The sequence below is a fragment of the Alosa sapidissima genome, chromosome 1 (assembly GCF_018492685.1).
Source record: "Alosa sapidissima isolate fAloSap1 chromosome 1, fAloSap1.pri, whole genome shotgun sequence".
NCBI lineage: Eukaryota > Metazoa > Chordata > Actinopteri > Clupeiformes > Clupeidae > Alosa > Alosa sapidissima.
This window is the reverse complement of record NC_055957.1, coordinates 21,916,340-21,923,966: the sequence shown is the minus strand read 5'-3', so window position 1 is coordinate 21,923,966 and position 7,627 is coordinate 21,916,340.

The following is a 7,627-nucleotide window of genomic DNA, read 5'->3' as shown; positions in this document are numbered from 1 at the left end:
ATCACAGGCTCAGTCCCTGCCTCAGTCATTGCAAGCGCCTCTAAATTGATTAATCACCACTATGTGGATACTGTTTTTAGAATTGATTTAGATTAAGTGTTAGTATAATTTGTATTTTAGTAGCCTATATTTAGCATATTCTTTATCTTCTACTGTCCTTATTGCTTAGTTGTGTTTTTATATTATATACTTTAATTACTCTTTCTGCTGTTAAAGAATGTGTTTGTGTTGTCTGTATGCTGCTGAGACCTTGAATTTCCCCTGGGGATCAATAAAGTATCTATCTATCTATCTAACTTTATACAGCCCTATAAAGGCTAAAAGTACCTTTAGGTTTGTTCCAGTTTACAGTTGTGTATGGCTTTAAACATCATGTGCGCTTTAACATCAGTAGGCATTATTCCAGCATAACCCTAACGTTTTGACAAGCACCCCAATTTTGCCTGTTCTTGCCCATCTGAAATAACTCTTTGCTGCCTCCATCTTTGCTTCCTCCATCCTTTGTGTGGGGCAGCCGTGGCCTACTGGTCCGGCTTCTGAATTGTAAACGGAGGGCACACATGGCTGAAGTGCCTTTGAGCAAGGCACCTAACCCCTCACTGCTCCCCGAGCGCTGCTGTTGTTGCAGAGACCAAATTTCCCTCACGGGATCAAAAGAGTATATATACTTATACTTACTTTCGTTGTTTTCAAAAAACATTTTATATCCATGATGGTCTTGAAGTCTTGAGTTAGTGAATTAACTTAAATCAGCTTATTGTGTGCTGATAACCAGTAACCTAGATAGTAAAAGAAAGCAACAAGTAGCCAGCCTAGCCTACAACTTCTGTTGCTGCGTGCGTTGTTATTCTCTCTCCTGCATTAGAGCAACATCAAACAGTTTTTTGTACCTTAAAATAATGTTTCCAGTGGTTCATCAACTCGTAACAGGGTGAACGGCACTTCTGCATTCGCTTCGCGGCCCTCTATCGGCTATAACCGCACTATGTAAGTTTGCCAGATCGGGTAGCGGCTTTGTAGTTCGATGGAATGAGACATAAGAAACTACAAATTTGACTTGCATCTGATGTCGCAATATATCGTACTTTCATAAACGCATGCAACATGTTCTACCTTGTCTGTGGACATCGTTATTTGCAAAGCCGGTGATAAACAAATAGCGACAGAGAAAAAGTTCTTTGGTGTTGCTTTAAGTTGATTTTGATAACGTGTTTACAAACTTTACAGAAAATATTGTAAATAGCCTACTGTCATGCAGTTAATGGAATACTGTGCAGAGTTGGGAAGTTATGGTAGGTCAACTTGGTGTGAATACACACACAGAGGAAATTGTCTCTCATTGTTGAGTTGCCTGATATGCACAGTGCGTACGGCCGTAGCACCTGCTTGACCGTATAATGTAGCTTGTGCACAACGCACATACGCTTTACTCCTCTCATCTACACGGATGCAGCAGTTCCCATTTCTGTAAACCATACATGACTACAAGGAAAAATACTACGACACGAGGGAAATCTTTGTTGGGTCCATGAAGATGTGAAAAAATAGGCATAAATGTAGCATACACATTTTCATGAATCATGGAGGTGTTGATGACATAAATGAGGAAATATTAAAGGATATAAGGAGACGTAAGGTGATGTTGAACTGCATGTGCCGATGCCATTTAACCCAAATGCCCCAGCAGCAGCACGGAAGAGGGGATATTATCTCACAGAAGAGCTGCATCGTCTATTTGGTAAGCAAAGTAATGTCGTCTAAGACTACATTGCAAAAATATCACCATGCATTCATAACCCGGTGATTCAGTGAGAGTGAGCCCAAAACATCGGAAAGTATGTCTTTGTGACATTTCTGTATTTACATTTTGCCAAGAAGAAAAATCAATAGCAAATTGTTCATAACTTAACAAAAAAAAAAATACAAATGGAAAATGAAAAGCTGAAAAGATGTGTCTGATTGTTGCCAACAAACTTGGACTTCCCCCCGTCTTCTGACATCAAGGGCGTAGGTTGGTCTGAGCTTTGGTGGGGACACTACCCCCCCACACACACACACAAATGGAAAGGAAATGAAATAATGTATGATGCACACCCTTTGTAGCCTATGATGCATTACTTACTGTAAACAGTCAAACAGTAAAACATTTAGTCAAAACACATCAAATGTCAAATTTGTCAAATTTACCTGTAGCCCTGAATCTTCCCTATCTGAGCAACAACCTGGCCGGGCTTCCTCTGTCACCTGATAAATAAAATATTGATGTCATCAGCAGTGACACAGCACGACTCAAATATCAAAGAAGACCAGTAGTAATCACTAGATCTACTTTTAATATTATAACTAGCTAACACTGGGCTGGGTTGCTTCTTCTGTCACCTGACAAAGTAACAAATCGATCGCCATTAGAGTGAGAAAACGGTTGGAAACTATGTTTTGCATTCATGTTCCATCTCCAGAACATCAAGCCCATAAAATGCATTTGTTTTCACTGACATCCTTGTATTTTTGCCGTTTTCAATTATTTCAGCTAACAGGGCCGTCACAAGGGGTTTCAAGGCCCTGTGTGAACTTGATGGGTGCGAGGGACTTCACTTGTGCATAAAATCATGCGATAGCCTGACTTTACACGTAGCCTTTAGTGCATGTTTAATAGTAGGCCTAAGCTACACCAGCTTGTCTTTAGGAGTGGAAATTGTATGACAACAATAACTGAGTCACAATATTTGGTATAATAGATGCTACGTCACAAAATCGCATAAATGGAAACCAAACTGGAACACTTTAACAGGGGACATTAAGTAAGGGATAACGGCCGCCAAGTTGTCCTGTTGTAGGCCTATGGAATTAATGGACGAGGGCGAGGGGCAAAGAACTCCCTGTCGCGCAGCGGAGTTGCCTCCGCCCGAGTCCATTAATTCAATATAACAGGACACACCTCGAAGGCCGTTATCCCGCTTATCACCTGGTTGCCACTGTAAAGCAAAGGAAACACGTGGTTCCGTTTAAAAAGAAGCTCACTAGTTCAGCTTGTTGTACAACTTTCGTTGGCCCTATAACAGCGATAGCATGGACCAGTGGTTCTCAAATAGGGGTACGCGTACCCCTGGGGGTACGTGAAGGCACTCCAGGGGGTACGTGACATTTTAACCCTTAGAACCCGATTGACGCAAAGTCCGTCAAAAAACACACCCTTTCTTCTCTTACATTGCTCCGCAACTGTAGCCTAGAAATCTAGACGCGCCCCTAGCGGCAGCGAATTACATTTGCTGCCAGGGCTAGTCTAGCAACTCTCCGTTGGCTTGTGAGCTTCAGAAATCGAAACTTAATCAGGCCAATGAAATCGTGTATAGAGTCGTTAGGTGGGCTTAACATAATGATTGATGGCAGAGTTGCAACGGTTTGGCTTGAATTCCCTGCTACTTGAAAACAAATAAGATGGATGTTGCTGCTGGCGAACAGTGTGACACGAGTTAGGCTTTTATTAAGTTGGCAAACGTTTGAACTAGCCAACTAGCTCAGCTGGTGGGAAACGCATGGGACTCATAGCGCTGCCGCGGTCCTATTGCGTGCAGAGGGAATTTGAAAGACAACTGATTATCCCGCCCCTCGGACTAAGCACTGCGAACGGTGAGTGTCCAGACCCTACATTTTAATGTGGGTCTGGCTCGTCAGGCTACCGCAACTGTTCATCGCAGCGAGATGAAACCGTTATTGCGTAACAGAGCAGAAGTGATGCTTTCTAACGAGACCACGCACTTGTCTGTACGTTAAAGTATGAAAATAAAAAATAAAAAAATCATGAAATTAAATCAAATTGCATCATATTTACAGTCTATACTCTTGAATTTCCTCTGGGGATCAATAAAGTATCTATCTATCTATCTCTCTGCGTTCACTTGCGCACCCATTACTCTCGTTTGAATTACTGGCGAATCCGTGAACGCATAGATATGGCAAGCATATCAGATGAAAGAGGAGACACGGGGCTATCCATTGGTACCAAGTATGTCGATCTTTCTGGCTTATGAAAACAGACGAAGTGACTGCAAAATAATAACAAAAACCAAACATAATAAAAACCAACGCTGCACACCCATTACTCTCGTTTGAATTACTCGCGGACCTGTGAGTACCGCGGATGTACTTGGTATCAAATGATGGCTCTGTGTCTCCCTTTTTCATCTGACATGCCCAGGCAACCTGAGCAACCCCCCTGAGCACGTCCCTGGTAGGCCTACTGAAGTGGGAAATTATTTAACCCTTTGTGTACCGCATGAGGTGTTTTTTTCCACCATTTCAACCTGATAGTGCGGCAGGTTAAGTCCATATTCCAGGACAATCGTTCACTTTGTGATACAAGCACCAAAATTGCCATGAATAATCACTAGAACCTACTTTTTGAGGAAAGCACATTAGCCACCTGAAAATCCAACATGGCGGCCATTTTCCAAGAGGGCCGCCACATCAAATGTAAAAAAAACGTTTTTGCTGTAAAGCTTTAATGGCTGGGCTATTTACATGATCTAGGCATCAATTTGTATTAACATGGCAAAATAAATAGTGTAAAGAAATAAAATCTATTTCAAGGCTAGTTTCCAAGACGGCAGCCAGAAATAGTTGCATTCTGCACTTGAAAATCATTTATCGAAGCTCACTCACGAATATCGTTGATCTTCTATCTCACTCGAATATCATTTATTCTCTCTCTTGAATATCGATCAAGGCCATACTTCTTTAAGTTGGGAAAACTGGTGTGAGAAGAGGCAGATGAAGAGTCCACAGTTTCAATTCTGGGAGCTTGTGATGTCAATGCAATTGGTGATGTTCTCTTTGATCAGGTCTTTCAGAGAAGCAAACTTCACTTTGTATTGTCAATCATTGTATCACACAACTACTGTATATGGCTAGATGGCTTTCCATACACCTTATGGCGGCCTTACATTGTACGATTTTGGTCTGTTTTCACAGTCTGCGACTAAATTTCCAAGTCGGACAGAAATCATGGGAGTTGTACTGGAATCGCGGCGCTCTCCCGTCAACTAGATCGTTAAGTGTAAGGTGCCAATCTTAGCGGTTTTAAGTCAGTCGGAGTCAGTCTTTTTCGAGTTTTGCCGTTACAACAATATCAAACATGTTTGATATTATCGCAAGTCGTTCTAGTCGTGGCTCATGCAAATAGTGACGTGAACTATAAAAACCAATAGTGACTTCTCTCCAACACCAAACAGGAAAGGACAAAGGTAGGCGACAGCTGTAGCAAGGGACCTGATGAAACCCATGAATATGATAATTTGTTATTTCGTTTCTGATACATCATTAGTCGGCTCTTCCACGTGACAGAACAACTCTATATCTGTTAGAGATGTCATGCATGAAACAATGCTGCAGAAATACGAAAATATGACTTTAGTAGGCTTTAGACTTTAGTATCATTTCAGTTCCTGTTGATATCTATTGCACGATGGGTAATAATTTAAAGGAATCTAGTTGCAGTCTTGTAAATAGTGCCCCTGCAAGATCCCTAGTCATTGCAAAATCTTAGTCTGTGACTTAAAACTCTACTACTTGTCTTTAGATGTGAGAGGGTCTGAGACTAGTCTTTCAAAAATCTTTTCCAAATCTTTGCAAATCTTTCAAAAGTCTGTCAGTGTAAGGAGGGCTTTAGAGACATGGTCTCTTTACAACAAACACATTCTCAGTTGACCAATCAATTTCAGCAAGGGAACTTTGTGGTCTACAAGACCCACAAAGAGTTTTCCGGATTGGCTTTTGATCAAGCCCATGAACAGGCCAATGCAATTGTCAAAGGATAGTGGTGCCAATGGAATAACTGAGAACCCATCAGCCCTAATGCAATGGATGGTATCTGGACCAGAGTTTAGTTATTTGGTTTCTCTGTATGAGTCTCCATCTCAGGCCAAAGTAGCTAGTGAAGATACTTTGAACAGACTAACCAGTCTCGGAAATCCTTCACAGACACTTTGAACAGACTAACCAGTCTCGGAAATCCTTCACAGACACTTTGAACAGACAAGGTCCAGAAGTTGTTTGGTGTGATTAAGGACCTGGGCAACCCTTTTAGGAGGAGTCCAGAGATCTTCTCACGCTAGAATCAAAAGCCATTGCACACCCTAGTGCCGCTGAGCTTGTTGGCCCTCATCTTGAGAAAGGTAAGGTTTCTTTCAAAGACTTTTTCAATGGTTTGGGTGATTAAGCTTCCTTCTACAAACCAATTAAAAAGAACAACACTGACTTCTTTCGCCAAGAGTCAGACTCAGGTACAGGTGACCATAAGAAGCAAATTCTTTCAGCATGAAAAGCAGTTTTCCCTGCATCATTGAGCGACTCCGGAAAACTCCACATGGGTCAGAAGTCGAAGCTTGTCAACATTCTGGAAACACTTATTTCTCCTCCAGACAAAGGATGAGTCTTCTCTTGTTTATTCATTGTCTCCAAAGCTAGATTTGACCAATTTTCCATAGCCTATACGCGTGCACAAGTAGTTTGAGTAAAACTACTGATCTTCATTATCTCCCTGCTTGTTGACATCTTATCATGTATGGTATTATTTCATGATCGCTAAACATTTGATTCTTTTAAATGTTGTCATCAGTTAACTTCATTCAACTGCGCTTGTATGTAGGCTCTGCCGTTCAGTTGTGGACGTTCGTAAATTGCGTTTATGGGCGGAGAAAGGCAGAGAAAGGTGCAGTTTACACTAGTTTGATAAATACGACGGTAACTTGGGTCTGACAGCGTTCGCAAATGTACGTACATCTGGCCCAGAGTGTCTAACAAAACCAAAGTGTCTGGACTTGGTGTCCAGACAATGTGGTAATTGTGACCAAAGAAGAAAATGTTCTTTGCATAAACCTGACAGCCTGGAATGCCTAAGTCCATAGGGGTGCATACATAGACACTAGGTGGTGCTAAAGCACTAGGAAGTTTGCCCTTTATCAACGAAAATGCCCTTTTGAAACTTTTTTTTTTTAAATTATTAATATTAAGATTTTACTGAGGTCGGTTTTGAAATGATCTTTTGAAAACTTGAGCCATTAAAAACGACTGAAACAATGCCCCGAAATAAGCCACCTCCTTGCGCACACCCGACCAGCCTTGTCACGTGAACTCGCGCGGTCACGCGCAGGGCACGCCAGATGCGCAGCACCATAGCAGTTCAGTAAGCGTCTTCAGATAGCAGGCATGGTCGCTGACAGGCTGCTTCTACCGTGCCCCATCAGCCAGGTAACATACAGATCAAGCAAAATCTTACAGTTTGCCCTCTAAGCACAACATGTAATAATTTTGTTGTGCAGTAAAATGTCTCATTCAGCACCAAACAAGCATTTTTGCCGACTGGTCACCTGATTATCTAGCTTCATCTAACTAGTTTAAGTTTTACGCTGTAGAACAAATCAATGACAGATAACGTGACGACCACATACAAATAATTTCGGTAGATTTTGCAAATGTACGTGTTAAGAAGAACGTTTTCTGTTGTATATGTTTTGTTAGGCAACATGTATTAACACATTCATTTGTGACAGAAGAAACGGGAAGTTCCCCCGTTGGGTGGAAAAATGCCCATCTGCATTCATGTAATGACAACAGTCAGTAGCCCACT